The 18,240-nt window shown below is 40.3% G+C and overlaps 1 pseudogene; it reads left to right on the top strand.

Annotated features, from left to right (window-relative positions):
* Positions 1 to 5,081: 5,081 nt before the first annotated feature.
* LOC141503209 (fizzy-related protein homolog pseudogene) lies at positions 5,082 to 6,551 on the top strand (annotated as a pseudogene).
* The last annotated feature ends 11,689 nt before the right edge of the window (positions 6,552 to 18,240 follow it).

The raw sequence follows: 18,240 nt of genomic DNA, 5'->3' as shown, positions 1-18,240 counted from the left end.
CGGAGGCAGCCACAGGGTGCTAGGAGCCATGGCTCACAGCAGTGGGGGAGTCTCCTGAGCTACGCCCGGGGGAGCACCAGGCACAAAGTGGGGGAACAGCAGGGACTTCCACCAGAGTGAGCACATGGAGCCTAGCCCTCAGGGCACACAGCGAGCAGCATGGTCTTTCTGCAGCCCTGATCTGGAAACAGAAGCAGGTGGAGCTAGTAAGTCGAAGCCTCCAGGGCATCAGCCCATTGAGCTGAGGGAGGATAGTGAAGACAGACACTGCAGAAGTCTATCCTCTACCCCAGAACTGGACTCTGGGCCTCTGACCACATTCAGATCCTGATCTCAGTCTAGGCCCCCCCATAGAACAGCAGGGCCCCCTCCACCTCAGCCCCGTGGCAGAGGCTGGCATATGGTCATTCATAGACCAGGAGGGAGGACAAGCCTCACACACTGAGACCCTTGTGGGAGTGTCCCAAAAGCTCAGGAAGCACCCCAAAACCAGGCTCAGGCTGGGAAAATGAGTAAGCAGAGAAACAAGAGGAACACCATTGAGTAATATTTTGCAAATGAGCCCAAGGAGGTTCAAAACACTCAGTCTGAAGATGAGGAAGCACAAGCTCCTGCATCTAAAGACTCCAGGAAAAACAGAAATTGGACTCAGGCTATGACTGAGCTCAAAAAAGACTTTGAAAATCAAATGAGGGAGTTAGAACAAAAATTGGGAAAAGAAATGAGAGAGATGCAGGAAAAATATGAAAATGAAGTCAGCAGCTTAGTCAAGGAAATCCAAAAAAAAATGCTGAAGAAAATAGCATGCTCAAAACCAGCTTATGTCAAATGGATAAAACAGTTCAAAAAAGTTATTGAGGAGAAGAATGCTTTAAAATAAAAAACTGGCCAGATGGAAAAAGAGATAAGAATTCTCTCTGAGGAGAACAAATCCTTCAGACAAAGAATAGAATTCAGGGAGATTGATGAATTTACCAGAAATCAGGAATCAATACTTCAAAACCAAAAAAATAAAAAATTAGAAGAAAATATTAAATATCTCATTGAAAAATAACTGATATGGAAAACAAACTTAGGAAAGCTAATTTAAAAATTATTGGAATACCTGAAAGTCATGATCAGGAAAAGAGCCTTGAAATCATTTTCAAAGTATTCCTACAGGAAAATTACACAGTTATCCTGGAAACAGAGGGCAAAATAGAAATGGAGAGAATCCACTGATCTCCCCTGGAAAGAGATCCAAAAAAACCCCAACCCCCCAGGAATATTATAGCCAAGTTGCAGAACTTCCAAGTCAAAGAGAAAATATTACAAGCAGCCAGAAGGACACAGTTCAAATATCGTGGAGCTGCAGTCAGCATCACACAGGACTTAGCAGCAACAACATTGGAAGCTCATAGGGCTTGGAATATAATATCCCGGAAGTCAAAAGAGCTTAGAATGCAGCAAAGAATCAACTACCCAGCAAGGCTGAATGTCCTCTTCCAGGGAAAAAGATGGACTTTCAATGAACCAGGGGAATTTCAAATGTTCCTTTTGGAATGGCCTGAGGTGAACAGAAGGTTTGATATTCACATACAGGACTCAGGTGAAGCATAGAGAGTGGAGGAGAAGGGGAAAATATGAGGGACTTAATGATGATGAACTGCATGTATTCCAGCATAGAAAAATGACACTGATAATACTCACATATGAACCTTCGCAGTAAATAGAGCAGGTAGAAGGAGCTTCTATAGATGAAGCACAGGAGAAAGCTGAATTCAAAGATAAAATATGGTATAAAAATGGAGTCAATAGAAAAAAGGGGAAATGTAATGGGAGAAAGAAAAAGGAGAGGGGGAATGGGCCAAGATATTTCATATAATAAGATTTTCTTCATTACAGTGAGCTATTGCAAAGATATGGAAGGGGGAGGCAAGGGGGAATGAGGCAAACTTTGCTCTGGTCAGAGGTGGCTAGGAGAGGAAACAGCATATATGCTCAATGGGTTTAGACATCTGCAGTGAGAAGGAGGGGGAGGACGGGGAAGGGGCGGATGTGAGTGATGGAGAGGATGGCCCATGGTGGGAGAGTGTTCAGATATAACACATTTTCTTTTTCACTTCTTGCAAGGGTTTGGGATTGGAAGGCCAGTCAAGGACCATAGGGCCAGGTGGATGCTAGACCTAAGGGATGGTATGGGGGCTCAGGGACTCTTGGCCCCAGGACCAGGATTCTGTCTGCTGCGCCACTCAGCTACCCTACAGCAGAGTCAGAGTGAAAGGAGAGAAATTATAGTTACATGGTAGTAGAGAAATAAGAAAGGAGGGAGTCGCGATCAGCAATGGCAACATTGGAAAAATATGGAAGTAACTTTTGCAATGGACTTACCATAAATAATGTGATCGACCCATGAAAGAGTTGTTGGTGTTGGACCAAAGACTGAAGAACATTTTTTATTATTATTATTTGTGGCAAGGTGCAGGGCAAATGGGGCTGGGTGGCCTGCTTGGAGACGCATAGCAGGGTGATTGTTGGTTGTCTGAAGCCAGATTTGGACTCAGGTGTTCCTGGCTAAAGGGCCAGTGCTCTGTCTGCCACCCAGCCACCCCTACTATTATTACTATTCTTTTTTATTTTGGGTCTTTTATTTCTTCCTTTTAGTTTTTGCAGGGCAGTGGGGAACGGGTGTCTTGCATGTCACACAGTTGGGTGATTTTTGGGTCTACAGGGCTGAATGTGGGCTTGGGTGCTCATGGCTCCAGGGCTCGTGCTTCATCCATTGCACCACCTGGCCATACTCACAATTGTTATTATTATTTTTTAATTTTATTTATTTTCTCTCTCCTTTACTTTATCGTTCAAGCAAGTCTACATTTCGGGGGGGGGGGTATTTCGTTTACTCTTAAACAAGATCATTTTGTTAATGTAAAAAAAATTTGTACAAAATGAGAATAAAAAAATTAAAAAAAAAGAAAGTCCATCTTTTTCCCTGGAAGAGGATGTTCAGTTTTGCTGGGTAGTTGATTCTCGGTTGCTTTCTGTGCTGTTTTGCCTTCAGGAATATAATATTCCAAGCTCTGTGAGCTTTGAATGTGGTTGCTGTTAAGTCCTGTGTGATCCTGACTGCAGCTCCACGATATTTGAACTGTGTCCTTCTGGCTGCTTGTAATATTTTCTCTTTGACTTGGAAATTCTGGAACTTGGCTATAATTTTCCTGGGGGGTTGGATTTTTTTGGATCTCTTTCCAGGGGAGATCGGTGGATTCTCTTCATTTCTATTTCACCCTCTGCTTCTAGGATAACTGTGTAATTTTCCTGTAGCAATTCTTTAAAAATGATATCAAGGTTCTTTTCCTGCTCATGACTTTCAGGTATTCCAGGGATGTTTAAATCTTCTTTTCTGAATCTGTTTTCCAGATCAGTCGTTTTTTTCAACGAGATGTTTCACATTTTCTTCTAATTTTTCATTCTTCTGGTTTTGAAGTATTGTGTCTTGCTTTCTCATAAAATTAGCAGCCTGGGCGGCTAGGTGGCACAGTGGATAAAGTACTGGCCCTGGAGTCAGGAGTACCTGGCTTCAAATCTGGTCTCAGACACTTAATAATTACCTAGCTGTGTGGCCTTGGGCAAGCCACTTAACCCCATTTGCCTTGCAAAAACAACAAAAAAAAAATTAGCAGCCTCCCTCAGTTCCATTCTGCATCTGAAGGATTTGTTTTCCTCAGCAAGCTTTCTTATCTCTTTTTCTATCTGGTCTGATCTGAGTTTTAAAGCATTCTTCTCTTCAATTACTTTTTTGAACTGTTTTATCCTTATGACCTTTGCTGGTTTTTAACATGTTATTCTCATCAGCAGTTTTTTGAATCTCCTTGCCTAAGCTATTGACTTATTTTTGCATCTCTCTCATTTCTTTTCCCAATTTTTCTTCTGTCTCCCTCACTTGATCTTCAAAGTCTTTTTTGAGCTCTGTCATAGCCTGAGCCCAATTTCATTTTTTTTCTTGGGAGTCTTTAGATGCAAGAGGTTGTACTTCCTCATCTTCAGATTGAGTATTTTGATCCTTCTTTGTATCATGGACAATGTATTTCTCAATAATGTTCCTCCTTATTCTATGTTTTCTCATTTCTCCAGCTTGTGCTTGGTTCTGGGGTGCTTCCTGAGCTTTTGAGTGTTATTGGGACACTCCCCCACAAGTATCTCCATGAGTAATCTCCGTCTTCCTTCCTGGTCTTTGAATGACCACAAGCGCACCCATCTGCCATGGGGCTGAGGGTGGGGGGTGCCCTGCTGTTCTATGGGGTTCCTAGACTGCGATCAGGATCTGAATGTGGTCAGAGCCCCAGACTCCTGTTCCACGGACAGACCTCGGAGAGGCATCTTCTCTTACACTGAACCCAAACATTTGCTTAAAGAACATGTTCCAAAGAATAGTCTTCTCCTAGACTGAGCTTGTCCATGTGCCCTAGTGTTCCCATTCTGAGGTTGTTCTGCTCTGGCCTTTCCCATATCCCAAGATGCTGAAAGACATCTCCAATCAGAGTCTGACCATGACCATCCCCAAGTCATCCCCAGGCATTATTTCTCCTAGACAAGGGATGTGCAAGCTTACTTTTAAAATTTTTATTAAAACAATAGCTAAAATAATTTGATTTGCCATTTTAGGGAGAACTCTGTGGTAGTCCGTCTACATTTACTAAAGCATTTAGTAAACCTAAAACTGGGCCACATAAAATCGCCCTATGGGTCACCTGTGACCACAGCCCTGTCCTAGACTGATCTTACTCTTTCTCCTCAGGTCTGAATTCCCTTGAAAATTCTTCTATCAAATTGACTTTGGCCAAAAGTCTGAGATCTCCTGTCTTGTTGAGACATCCCCATCCCATTCGTGTTGACTCTGGTATGTACCTTTCATTCCTTGCCTCCTGTTCTCTACCGTTAACCTAAATTCTTTTCTTCCCAGACTAGCCTTGACCTTCCTTTCTAGTTTTGAGCCACCAAGAGGCATCACATCTCCACAGACCCATATCAAAAGAATACTGTCCCACAAGACTCTCTAAAGGCCACTAGTGTGTTTTTCTCTATCTGTCTGACCTTCCACAATGGCAGGGGTCACTTTGGACTTGAGCTGAGTTTATCAGAGACTGTGTGTTCATCTGGTCCCTGGAGAATTAGTACTATCTTGGGGCCAAGATGAGCTTGAATCTGTCACTACCCATTTATTCCGCATCTCATTCCAACATATCTGGGGACCGCTTCATTCCCTCTAGGGCTGGAGCCACCTGGGGCCTGCACTTCTATAGCAAGTATGACTCTGAGAGACCTCTCAGTCTGACACCCCAAACCAATGATCCTAACTAGGGTAGCAAAAAAAGTGAACTCATTTATTCTGCCCTGTTGAAGCTGCTGGGAGCAGGGATCAAGAAACTCCAGGATCCCAAAACAGAAGACCAAGAGCTGTATCTTGACTAGAATAAAAAGAATCTTTTCACCTACTCATATAACGTGTCCCATAGGAGCTACAACCCTGACAGTGAAGTCTTACCCTATGCTTTCTCACCTCTCAGCAACGAAAGTCAGACCTTACTAACATCCATGTGGCAGTTCACCAGGAACATCTCCAAAAAGCCATTCAACATCCTCCAGGCCCCTGACCTCTGTGATGACTACGACCTGAACCTGCTGGATTGGTCTGGGCTCAGTGTCATCACAGTGGGCCTGGGCACCTGTGTTTACCTGTGGAATGCTACTACAAGCCAGATATTTAAACTGTGTGACCTCTTTGGGGAAGATGACTTTGTGACCTCAGTGAACTGGTATGAAAGAGGCTTCTTGTTGGTGGCTTTGTGCAGATCTGGGACGTGACAAGTCAAAAGAATGTGACTACACTACAGGGCCACACAGACAGGGTCAGTTCATTGGCCTGGAATGGGGACGAGATTTCTTCAGGGAGCAGAGACCGATAGATCCTCCAGAGAGACATCTGGCTAAATTCCCCGCACTCTCAACGCAAGCTGAAAGGCCACAAGCAGGAGGTATGTGGACTGAGGTGGTCCCCAGATCACCAAATGCTGGCCTCCGGTGGAAATGTCAACAGGCTCCAAATCTGGAATTCTCATAGTTTAAAGCCATTCCAGCAGTACACCAATCATAAGGCAGCTGTGAAAGCCCTCGTGTGGTCTCCCCACCAGCATGGCCTGTTGGCATCGGGAGGTGGTTCAGTCGACTGCTGCATCCAATTCTGGAATATCCTGAGGGGGCATCCCCTCCAGTGCATTGATACGGGTTCCCAAGTGTGCAATCTGGCCTGGTCCAAGCAAGACAATGAGATGGTCAGTACTCACGGCTACTCAGAAAACCACATCATCATCTGGAAATACCCTTCCAGGAATGAGGTAGCCAAACTCCCAGGTCACAGCTATCGACTTCTGTATATGGCATTGTCTCCTGATGGCCAGACCATATTTACAGTGTCTGGAGATAAGAGGCTGAGGTTTTGGAACGTTTTTCGTAAAACTCATTCAGAAAAGAAATCTGCATGTGCCCTCAATCTCTTCACTAGAATCCGATAATTTCCCAGCCCAACTCCTGGACCAGATTTAACCATTCGAAAAAAAAAAAAAAATTATGGACTCTAACCAGAATGTGTAGAATCTGACTAAGAAACTGAAAGGGGAAAAGGGTTGGGGTGCCAGGTAGACCTGGAGAAATGTTAAATTTTATTGTTTAATGACTTCAATGTGAATGTAATAGAATTTTGTTTGGGGAGGCAATGAGATTGAGGAAAAATTATTTAGGAGTTAGGATCTGATTCATCACAAAGAGCAACCGGGAGTCCACCAGATTGGGATGGGTCCATCTGCAGGAATCTTTGGGAGAAAGAAGCAAAGAGTAAGTTTCTGTCCCCATCCTTGTCTTGGTTGTCTTGATAGGGAAATGGCAATGGGTGGAGGGGGGCGTTGTGTGGAGCCCCTTCATTCAGAGTGGGCTGGCCTGAAAGTTGATGCCCTTGGGGCCAGCTTTTGTTATGACAAAAAGGGGGAAATTTGAAGGGGGAAAAGTGGGATTTCCAGTTCCCAGGAGGTAAGAAAACTAGGAGGCCCATGCTGAAGGGAGCAAATGGCCTGGTGGGATGAATTGTTTGTGTCCTTTGTGAAAATCAGTTCCTAATTTTTCAAGCATCTACCTGAGAGAAGCAGGAGGAAGATGTGAATGGGGACTAACCAGCCACATCTCCAGGGAGATGAAGGCAAGTGGTCAATTAATGGGCACATTTTTAGTTGGTAAATTTAAAAATTATCATTTAAAAATCCCAAATGTGATAAACTAGACAGCTGATAAATTGATTGCAGTGGGAAAGGGTCTTTTTCCCCCCCCCCAAGTGGGTGCAGGAGGAAAGTTTGTCTCTCACCCACCTCCTACTTGTCTTGTTCTTGACCAGTTTTGGGAAGAGCCATGGAAAGCTTTTCTAATTATTGTTTCTAGAGAAGCCTGTCTGAATACTTTGGGGTATCCAGCAGACTTTGTGGGGAGGGGGAACTTGATGTATGAATATGTACATAGTTTTAAACATTAAGCCAAGTCTTGCCTTTCCTTAGTTCCTGGTCTGTATTTAACTAAAAGAAATAGACAAATTCAGGGAAATGATCTAATGATCTTAGAAAAGGTATTTTGGGCTGTCTGATGATTTATTTGTGTGTTTTTGTGTGTGTTTGTGTTTGTGCGTGTGTGTGTGTGTGTGTGTGTGTGTGTGTGTGTGTTTGAAGGTGAGAGATGAGAGGTATTTATCCCTAAGTCTGGTTTCATTGATATTGCAAAGCAAATGGATGTTCAGTGTCACTTGAATTCAATTTTTAAAGGAAAAGAGTGAAATCTTCTGTCTTCCATGAAAAATTGTGACGTTACTATGCAATACAGTTTGCAGCTAGTTTGGAAAAGACAAACACATTTCTTTCCCTATAGTTTATTCAGGCTAATTCTCCAAAGGGGTGAGGCTTATTTTATGTGTTACATCCTAAGAGAGAATAGAAGTGGAAGAAAGTAGTTTTTCTTGTAAAGTGATCCATTGGGTATTAAGTAGAAATTCTTTCAAATTGAAATTTGTGTCATTTTCTTTAAATAAAAATATTGAAAGCCTCAGGAACTGATCAATGCTATAACCATGTTTTTTTTAAGTACCTTTGTTGAAGCAGGTTACCTACCTGCCCAGAGGGAGGGCTAGAGAGACATTTTGGGGCATGGCCATTGTGTGAATTCATTTTTGCATTCATACTGGTTTTTTCTTTCTCTCTTTTCAATGTGTATGTGGGGGGGGAATCATGGGGTGAAAGTCTTAATGTCAAAAATACAAGAGAATCCTTTAAATGTCTTTAAATATGTACAGAGGATAAAAATAGCTGTGCAAAAGGAAGCAGAGGTGAGCAAGGCATTTTTGAAAGTAATGTGTAGAATTTATTCTATACTTTATAAAAAGCCAGCCATATGTAATGTAAATTTATGGTTCACCTATGACATCTTTTTTGTATTTTTTTGTGCATGAAAATGCTATTTTTCTATTATTTAAGTTCAGAATTTAAAAAATTCTTGAACGTTGTTGTACTTTTATAAATTGATCCTCTGGTCCTCCTCATTTCATTCTCTGCCAGTTCCTATCATCCAAGATTCTCTGAAATAATATAGTACAATAGGGGCGGCTAGGTGGTGCAGTGGACAAAGCTTGGCCCTGGAGTCAGGAGTACCTGGCTTCAAATCCGGTCTCAGACACTTAATAATTACCTAGCTGTGTGGCCTTGGGCAAGCCACTTAACCCCATTTGCCTTACAAAAAAAAAAAAAAAAAACTTAAAAAAATAATACAGTGCAATAGTATTCCATTACATTCATATGCCACAATTTGTTTAGCTATTCCCCAGTTTCCTTTCTTTTTTTAGTTTGGTTGTTTTTTGTTTTTTTTTTGGCAAGGCAATTGGGTTAAGTAGCTTGCCCAAGGCCACACAGCTAGGTAATTTTTAAGTGTCTGAGGTGGGATTTGAACTCAGGTCCTCTTGACTCCAGGGCCAGTGCTCTATCCACTTTGTCACCTAGCCACCCTATTCCCCATTTTCTAAGAGGAAATCTAAGGTAGCCCTCCTTACATAGTATTCTGTTCTTTCTCTGCCCCCCCTCCCCTTTAACCAACCTTTCAGGATCAAGAAATTTGTTTCACTTGTGGCACTTTTCTTCCCCAGTGTTATCCTTCATATCTAGCCCTTCTTCCTACCCCCACCTTGTAACCCTGTAGAGTCTGCTATATCTCTATACCAAACCTGTATGTGTCAGTGTTCATCTTTTATCTGATCCATATTAAAATGGTGTTCCTGTGTTGCCTATTTCCCCAGGACTTCTTCCTCCTCCTGCTCCTCCTCCTCCTCCTCCTTCACGGTGCCACCTGGCTGCCCCTTGCATTTATTCTTCCTAACATCAGTTATGAGAAAAAGCAAGTTTGACTCCTTCCTTTCCACAATAGTTACTTCTTTCTCTTTTCTCTCTTTAAAACCCTCAGAAGAATATCAATGCATACCCCAAGGGTCCTCTGTGTTTTTCTTATTTAACTTCCTCATCACTCCTTGCAGTATTTAGGCTTTGAAGGGACCCTTATATCTTTTCCTTTTGTTAGAATCTAGATCATCAATTCCTTCAAAAAATTTACTTTTCTAGATTTTGCTGTACTATTATATTTGCATTTTAGAAATCCCACTAAGCTCAAATCTTTTCATCAGGAATCCTGTATTCTGTTAAAGGGCCTGCGTGATTATGCAATCTAAAAATATTGTAATTTGTCTTTGTCTCACATATATTTCCTTTGAGAATATTGTATCCTAAATTTCCTTTCATTTTTGGAAGAAACTTCCATCTCTTGTATGATCCTCACTGTAGTACCTGGGTATTTCACTTGTGTCTTTTTAGTACTTAGAGTAATTTTGCTAGCAGGGGAGCTCTGAATTTTTGTTTTTACATCCTTGAGACTTTTTCTTTCAGAAAATGAAGGATGAATTCTTTCAATATGTATTTTGTTTATTTGGTTCTAACAGATCCAGATGGCTTTTATTCATGATTTCTTGAAATATATTGACTTAAGCTTTTTAAAAAAAAAACATTGTTTTCAAGAGTTCAGTGGTTCCTAAATAAATCCTTGGCTTGTTCTCCAGGTCATTTAAAAAAAAATATCACTTATCTTTCATTTTCTCGCATTTTTCAGTCATTTTGCTTTATCCTAATATTTATTGCTGCCTTGTGGATTGATTAATTTCTTTGGTATTTTTTTTTCAGGGAGTCCATTTTTCAGTGTTGCAAACTGCAGCCCAGAACCAGTGAGGGATTTTAAGGATGTCATGAGGGAAGCAGATGATAGGAAGAACAGATGGTTTGGTCACATGGTGAGGATGAGGGATGAAAGGTAGATGACCCCAGTGCTTCTCTGGTACCATTGTCATGGCAGAAGAAAGTGAGGAAGGCTCACTAGCTCATGGTGTGGACCCTCCCATGGTGAGGGTGGAGGGGGAGGATGGGACCAGCAGCCCCCTAGTGTGGGCAGGCAGACACATATGTTGTTGGAGGGAGACCCACTGAACATCAGGCAGATCTCAGGTGCACATGAATAGCCAAGATAGAGATTGAGGATGCAGGGAGTTGATTCAAACTTATCTAGCCATAGTGATTTTGTATCCCTGACCATAACATAAGACTATCTACCATTCCTTTCTCCTGGCTCTGTCACTCATGAAATCTGCAACTTGGCCCAGGTCCCTCCCCATCCCTGCATTTCAGGTGTTTGTCAGTAAAATAAGGGAGTCAGATTAGATTTGGACCAACACCCATCCATTCCATGTCTAGCTGTACTGTGGTATGTGGTCATGCTCAGGTCTGTCGGTTTCTCTTTTATCGTTTCTGAGGTCCCCTCTTGGTCTATGTTCTAAGAATCTTTGAGCTCCACTATTTTCTCAGGTTCCTTCTTGCTCCAATGGACTGTGTGTAGTCCATAGATGGCCCTGTCATGTCTCCCATTCAATGACCCAGTGCTTTGAGGTCCCCAATTTCCCCAGTGGCCTCTGTTCCCTGGTTTCTTCTAGTTCTTCATTCTAGGTGCTAAGGTCCTTTCTTCCTATGACATTTTGGTTCTAAGACCACTTTCTTCGCTGGCCTGGAAGCCCAAGTAGGGGGTCTTAATGGCAAGAGCCAGGCCCAGAGTTGCCCAAAGCCTCCAGCTCGCAGCAGCTAGCCTAGCAGCCTGCTGAGGAGTTGGCAAAGTACTCCGAGGTAAGTGGTGGCCACCTCTGAGGGCAGTGTTGCTAGAAAGAGAGGCAGACCCAAGAAAAGAGCACTTAGCATAGGTCCTGGACAGGTAAAGGCCTTCTGAATGAAGACACCATCCCACTGACCCCATGAGCCCAGAGTTATGAGCCCCATCCCAGGCCCATGTCATGCTTTGATTGGGCTGACCTTTCCTCTCCAAGGTCTTACTGAGCTAGCAATATAATGGAAGGGAGAATGTGGTCTAGCCAGCCCATGTGAAGGCAAAGAGTCATCTTGGGGTACGACTTAAAACTTTCCAGCATTCTCAGGGTGACTAGGTGGAGTAGTGGATAAAGCACTGGCCTTGAAGTCAGGAGTACTTGCATTCACATCCGGTCTCAGACACTTAATAATTACCTAGCTGTGTGGCCTGGGGCAAGCCACTTAACCTCACTTGCCTTGAAAAAACCTAAAAAAAAAGTTTCCAGCATTCTGAAAGCTCCTGAGAAGACCAGTCTTTGTGAGCCAGAAAAAGACACCTAAGAGGACACTGTGAGCCTTATGCTGGCAAATCTAAGACCAAGATGTTTGGGAAAGCCAGGATCAGGATAATGGAAGTCATTCAACTGATTGGGGGTAGGATGGCAGGGGGGCTCCTGGCTTGAGAACTGGCTTACCCCAAGTGGGCCTTAAGTCATCTTCATCACTTCCCAATCTCCAAACATGTAATTTGTTACCAACCATTTATAATGGGTGTTGGGGATAGAAGTGCAATGAAAAAAGCAATCCCTACTTAGGAAAGGGGAGATGACAACGTTCTTACACAGATGCAGACCAAATATAAAAGGAATGATTGCAGATGGATCCCAGAAATTTGGGAGGGAGGGGAGGACCCTGGCCCTTTGAGACATACAGTAAGAGTTTTTGGGGAAGGGAGGAGATACTGTGAAGTACAGATGCAGAGTGAGGGCATTCTAAAAGCAGCTCCACATAGAATGTGAGCTGATTATGTTGGGATGATCTCAAAGAAAATGAAGGGATGAGAAAGTAGGATGCATTAGGAGGAGAAAAGGAGAGGAAGAATACGGGAAATTATTTTACATAAAAGAGCACAAGAAAGAGTTTTTACATTAGAATTACATTGGAGAGAAGTGGCTAGGTGGCGCAGTGGATAGAGCACCTGCCCTGGAGTCAGGAGGACCTGAGTTCAAATCTGCCCTCAGACAGGTAATAATTACCTAGCTGTGTGGCTTTGGGAAAGCCACTTTACCCCATTTGTCTTGCAAAAACCTTAAAAAAAAGAATTCCATTAGAGGGGAAATAAGAGGTGACAGGCAGTACTTGAACCTCACTCTCATCAGAGCTGGTTCATAGAGGGAAGTATATATACAGTCACTTTGGCATAGAAATATATCTTACCCTACAGGAAAGTAGGAAAGAACCTTAATCAGAAGGAAAATTGGTGATAAAAGGAGGACAGATTAAGGAATGCATTGGTCACAACCAAAACAAGCTTTTGAGGATGGACAGTGTATAAAAAGAAAGACAGAAGAATAAGCAGAAGAAAACAGGATGGAGGGGAAAACGGTAGTTATAACTGAGTTTGAATGAGATGAACTCACTCATTTTGTGGAGGAAGATAGCAAAAGAGATAAGAAACTAGAACCTAACATCATACTGTTTACAAGAAACATACTTGAAATAGAGAGACATGCTCAGAGTTCCTATTAAGAGCCAGAGTAGACTATTATGCTTCAGCTGAGGTAAAAAAGGCAGGGGTAGAAATAAAGACCTTAAACACAGCAAAAACAAAAAAAAAATAGACCTAATTAAAAGATAATCGATTAAACTATATTGTGCTAAAAGGTAGCATAAACAATTAATATCAATATTAAACATATGAAGATTAAATAGCTTAGCATCCGTATGCTCAAAGAAAAAGCTAAATGAGCTATACAAGGAAATGGCAAAACTTTTCTAATAATGGATCTCAGCATTCCCCGTTGAGAGCTAGATAAATCTAGCCATAAAATAAACAAGAAAGAAGTTAAGAGATGACAGACAGAATTTTATAAAATTTAGATATGGAGACAACTGAATGACAATAGAAAAGGATACAAATTTTTGTCAGCTTGTACGTGGTCCCTTAAAAAGTGACCTTGTATTAGGTCATTAAAAACCTCACAAATACAGAAAAGGCAGAAATATTAAATGCACCCTTTCTGGATTATAATGAATTTAAAATTACATTTAATAAAAGACTTTAGAAGGATAGATAAGAATTCATTGGAAATTAATCCTACAGAATGAGGGGATTAAAGAACAAATCATAGAAACAATCAATTTAAGTGAAGAAAATGGCAGCACTGAGTCAAAATACCAAAACTGGAATGCAACCTGAGCAATACTTAGAAAAAAATTTACATATCTTAATACATAAAAATAAATATATAAAATAAATAAAAAGAGAAACAGCCAATCAATGAATTGGGCATGCAATTTAAAAAAAAAACTAGAAAAGAATGAATTAAAAAGATCCAGTTAATAACAAAACAGAAATCTTGAAAAATCAAAAGAGTAAATAATAAAATAGAAAGTAAAAAATCACAATAATTGAACTAATAAATAAAACTAGGAGTTGGTTGTATGAGAAAATCAATACAATATATAAAGTATTGGTTACCTTGGTTAAGAAAATAAAAAAAAAACAAATTACCAGTACCAAAAATGAAAAGAATGAAGATATCACCATTGAAGATGTAATTAAAGCAACTTTGTTGGTCTTATTGTGAACTGAGCTGGTCCAACTATTCTGGAGAACAATTTGAAAGTATGACCAAAGGCCTATAAACCTGCATATCCTTTGACACATCAATACCACTACCGGGTCTGCATCCCAGAGATATCAAAGGAAAAGAAAAAGATAAAATAAACATTTTTTTTTCCAGCTCTTTTTTTGTGATGGCCAAAAAACTGAAAAGCCTTGTGATATCCATCAGTTGGGAAATGGCTAAACAAATTGTGGTATGTGATTGTGATAGATAGTAGTTTACTATAAGAAATGAAAAGATTATTCTAATAGCAGCTAAAAAGGAAATTAAAATTAAAATAAGCAGAGGAGAGAGAACCCAACCATAGATAAGTACTATAGTGCTAAGGAAAATCAGGGTTCATGTTCAGAGGAAGATAATGGAGCTAAAAAAAGTTACTCCTTTTTCAATGAGAAATGTCAAATGCTTCCAGGCACAAAAGGAATTCTTGGAAGAAATTTAAAAGGACCTTAAAAATCAAGTAAGAGAAATTGAGAAAAAAAATTAGAGCAATCAAGAAAGTCAAGAATATTATGTAAAGTCAGTCAATTTGAATTACAGAATCAAACACTGAGGGAAGAAAATAATTCCATTGGGTAAGGAGATGTTATGATTTTTTTTTTTTGTTTTTACAAGGCAGTGGGGTTAAGTGATTTGCTCAAGGTCACATTGCTATGTAAGAATTAAAAGTCTGGGGTAAGATTTGATCTCAGGTCCTCCTGACTGCAGGGCTGGTGCTCTATTCAGTGCGCCACCTAACTGCCCCTTAGCTGATTATTTTTAAGACTCCAAGAAAAAAAATAAACAATCAAAAATAGGTAAAAAATACAAGACAGAGAAATTTCTCATCAGTAAAACGAAAGATTTACAGAACAGATGGAGGAGAAATAATATAAAAAGTCAGACTACCTGAAAACTATGATAAAAGTACTCTTGATACAATATTATAAAACAATATTATTGAAAACTGTCCTGAAGTTCTTAGAAGAATAAAGCAAAACAAATAGGAAAAATTCACCAATCAGCACCTGAAAGGGATTCTAGGATGAAAACTTACAGGATTATATGATAACCAAGTTTAACAGCTCCCAGATTATGAACAAAACATTGCAAGTAACAAGAAAGAACCAATTTAAATATCATAGAGCTACAAGGATTACACAAGACCTAGCAGTTACTATAATGAAGGATTGTAGGTCTTGAAATACTATATTTTGTAGAGCAAAAGATCTGAAGTTACAACGCACAGAAAAGTTAGGTATAATTATGAATTTAAAAAATGGACATTTATTGAACTGGAAGACTAAAAATTTAAAACAAAAAAAGCAGAATGTATTGGCAAATTTAACATATAAGATCCAGATGAAATATAAGGTAAAAATTAAAGATCAGTTATAAGGAACTCAGGTCAAATTCTTTATTCTTATAAGAGAAAATGTATATGCATGTATATATATATATATATATATATTTATATATATAAGTACAAAGTGCATATATGTAAGCATATATACATATACATACACAAACCCCACACATATATATGTATTTAATTGCAGTCTACTTTAGGGCACTTGGGGAAGAGGGAGAAAAAAATAAAGTAAAAAGTGCACAGCAGAGAACAAAATAGAACCTACAAGGATGCAAAGAAAAGCTGGGCAGCTTTGAAAACACTGGATGGAGCACTGGCCTAGGAGTCAGGAGTACCTGAGTTCAAATATGGCCTCAGACTTTTAATAATTACCTTGCTGTGTGTTCTTTGGCAAGCCACTTAATCCCACTGCCTTGCAAAAAAAAAAAACTTAAAAAGAATTTAGTAAACACTAAAAAAAATCAATACTTGATTCATTGTTTTTTCCTAATTGTTTAGACTTAAGAAAGTGATACAGAAGGAACGGCAAGGTGTTGCAGTCGTTAGAGCATTGGCCTTGGAGTCAGGAGGACAGAAGTTTGAATTCAGCCTCAGACATTTGACTCTTACTAGTTGTGTGACCTTGGACAAGTCACTGCACCCTTATTGCCTCATATTCAGGGTCATCTCCATTCATCCTGAACCCTATCTGGCCACTGGATCCAGATAGCTCTGGAGGAGAAAGTGAGGCTAATGACTTAACACAGTCCCCCCTGACTCAAATCCAATTCACGTGCTTTATGAGAAATCAAGAGAATGCTTCAGTACCAAAAGAATGAAAAATTAGAAGAAAATGTGAAATATGTCCTTGAAAAAACAACTGATCTGGAAAACAGATTCAGAAAAGATAATTTAAAAATTATTGGGATACCTGAAAGTCATGATCAGGGAAAGAACCTTGATATCCTTTTTAAAGAATTCCTACAGGAAAATTGTCCAGATACCCTATAAGCATAGGAAAAATAGAAATTGACAGAAGCCACAAATCTCAGCAAGAAAGAGATCCAAAAAACCAAAAAAAAAAAAAAACCACAAGAATATTATAGCCAATTTCCAGAACTCCCAAGTCAATGTGAAATTATTATAACCAGCCAGGACACAATTCAGATATCATGGAGTTGCAGTCCGGATCACACAGGATTTAACAGCAATTACATTAAGGGCTCTTAGGGCTTGGAATATACTATTCTGTTAGGCAAAAGAGCTTGCAATGCAGCCGAGAATCAACTACCCAGCAAAACTGAACATCCTCTTCCAGGGGAAATAATGGACTTTCAACGAACCAGGGGAATTTCAAAAGTTCCTATTGAAATGACCAGAGATGAACAGAAAATTTGAAGTTCAAATAAGGATTCAGGTGGAGAGTGTAGGAGTAGAGTAAAATAGGAGGGATTTGATGATGATGATGAACCGCATGTATTACTGCATAGAAAAATGATATTGATAATGCTCATCTAAAACTTCTCATTTAATAGAGCAGGTAGAAGAAGCTTTTATAGATGAAGCACAGGAGAGAGCTGAATTTGAAGATATAATATATTGTAAAATTGGAGTCAATGGCTAAAAGGGAAATGTAATGGAAGTAAGAGAAAGGAGAGGTAGTATTGGCTGAGATAGTTCATATAATAAGATTTTTTTTATTACAATGAGCTATTCAGTGATACGGAAGGGGAGAAGGCAAGGGGGAATGGGGGAACCTTCACTCTCATCAGAGGTGGCTCCGAGAGGAAAAAGCATATATACTCAATGGGATATAGACATCCGGAGTAAGGAGAGAAGGAGGATGGGGGAAGGGGGTGTAGAGTGGATCATGCGGGAGAGTGGTGAGATATGACACATTTTCTTTTTTACTTCTTGCAAGGGGCTGGGATTGGATGGCTTTCCAGGACCTGGTGGTTGCTAGGCCTTAGGGGTGGTATGTGTGCTCGTGGCCTCTTGGCCCCAGGGCTGGTCATCAGTCTGCTGTGCCACTCAGCTACCCCACAGCACATTGAAGAAGAGGGACAGAGTGAAAGGAGAGAGAAAATTTAGTGCATGGTAGTGGGGAAGTATGAATGGAGGGAGTTGCGATCAACAATAGCAACAGAAGGAAACATGGAAGTAGCTTTTGTGATGGACTTTTCATAAAGAATGTGATCCACCCACAGCAGAGCTGGTGGTGTTGGAACACAGACTGAACTACTATTGTTATTAATATTATTACTATTATTATTTTGGGGGTTTTTTGCAGGGCAATGGGGTTGGGTTGACTTGCCCATTGTCACACAGCTGGATGCTTGTTGGGTGTCTGGGGCCAGCTTTGAACTCGGGTTCTTCTTACTGCAGGGGCCAGTGCTCTGTCCCCTGAGCCACCTGGCTGTCCCTATTATTTTTTTAATTTTAATTTTTTCCCTCTTTCTTTTACTTTATTGCTCATGAGGGTGTATATTTTTGGGGGTAAGTGGGTATTATGTTTACTTTTAAAGAAGATTAGTTTAGTAATTTATAAAAAACACCAGGATGGATAGGTGGCATAGTGGACAAAGCACCAGCCCTGGAGTCAGGAGTACCTGGGTTCACATGCGGTCTCAGATACTTAATAATTACCTAGCTGTGTGGCCTTGGGCAAGCCACTTAATTAACCCAGTTTGCCTTGCAAAAAGCTAAAAAAATAAAAATAAAAATAAATTAAAAATACCATTTGTACAAAAATAAAAATATAATTTTTAAAAAAAAGAATGAAGGACAAACATTATTAAGACACTTAATAATGACCTCCCAGTGTGACCTT

This window comes from Macrotis lagotis, chromosome X (assembly GCF_037893015.1).
Source record: "Macrotis lagotis isolate mMagLag1 chromosome X, bilby.v1.9.chrom.fasta, whole genome shotgun sequence".
NCBI classification, from domain to species: Eukaryota; Metazoa; Chordata; class Mammalia; order Peramelemorphia; family Peramelidae; genus Macrotis; species Macrotis lagotis.
This window is presented reverse-complemented; position numbering and strand designations above follow the sequence as displayed.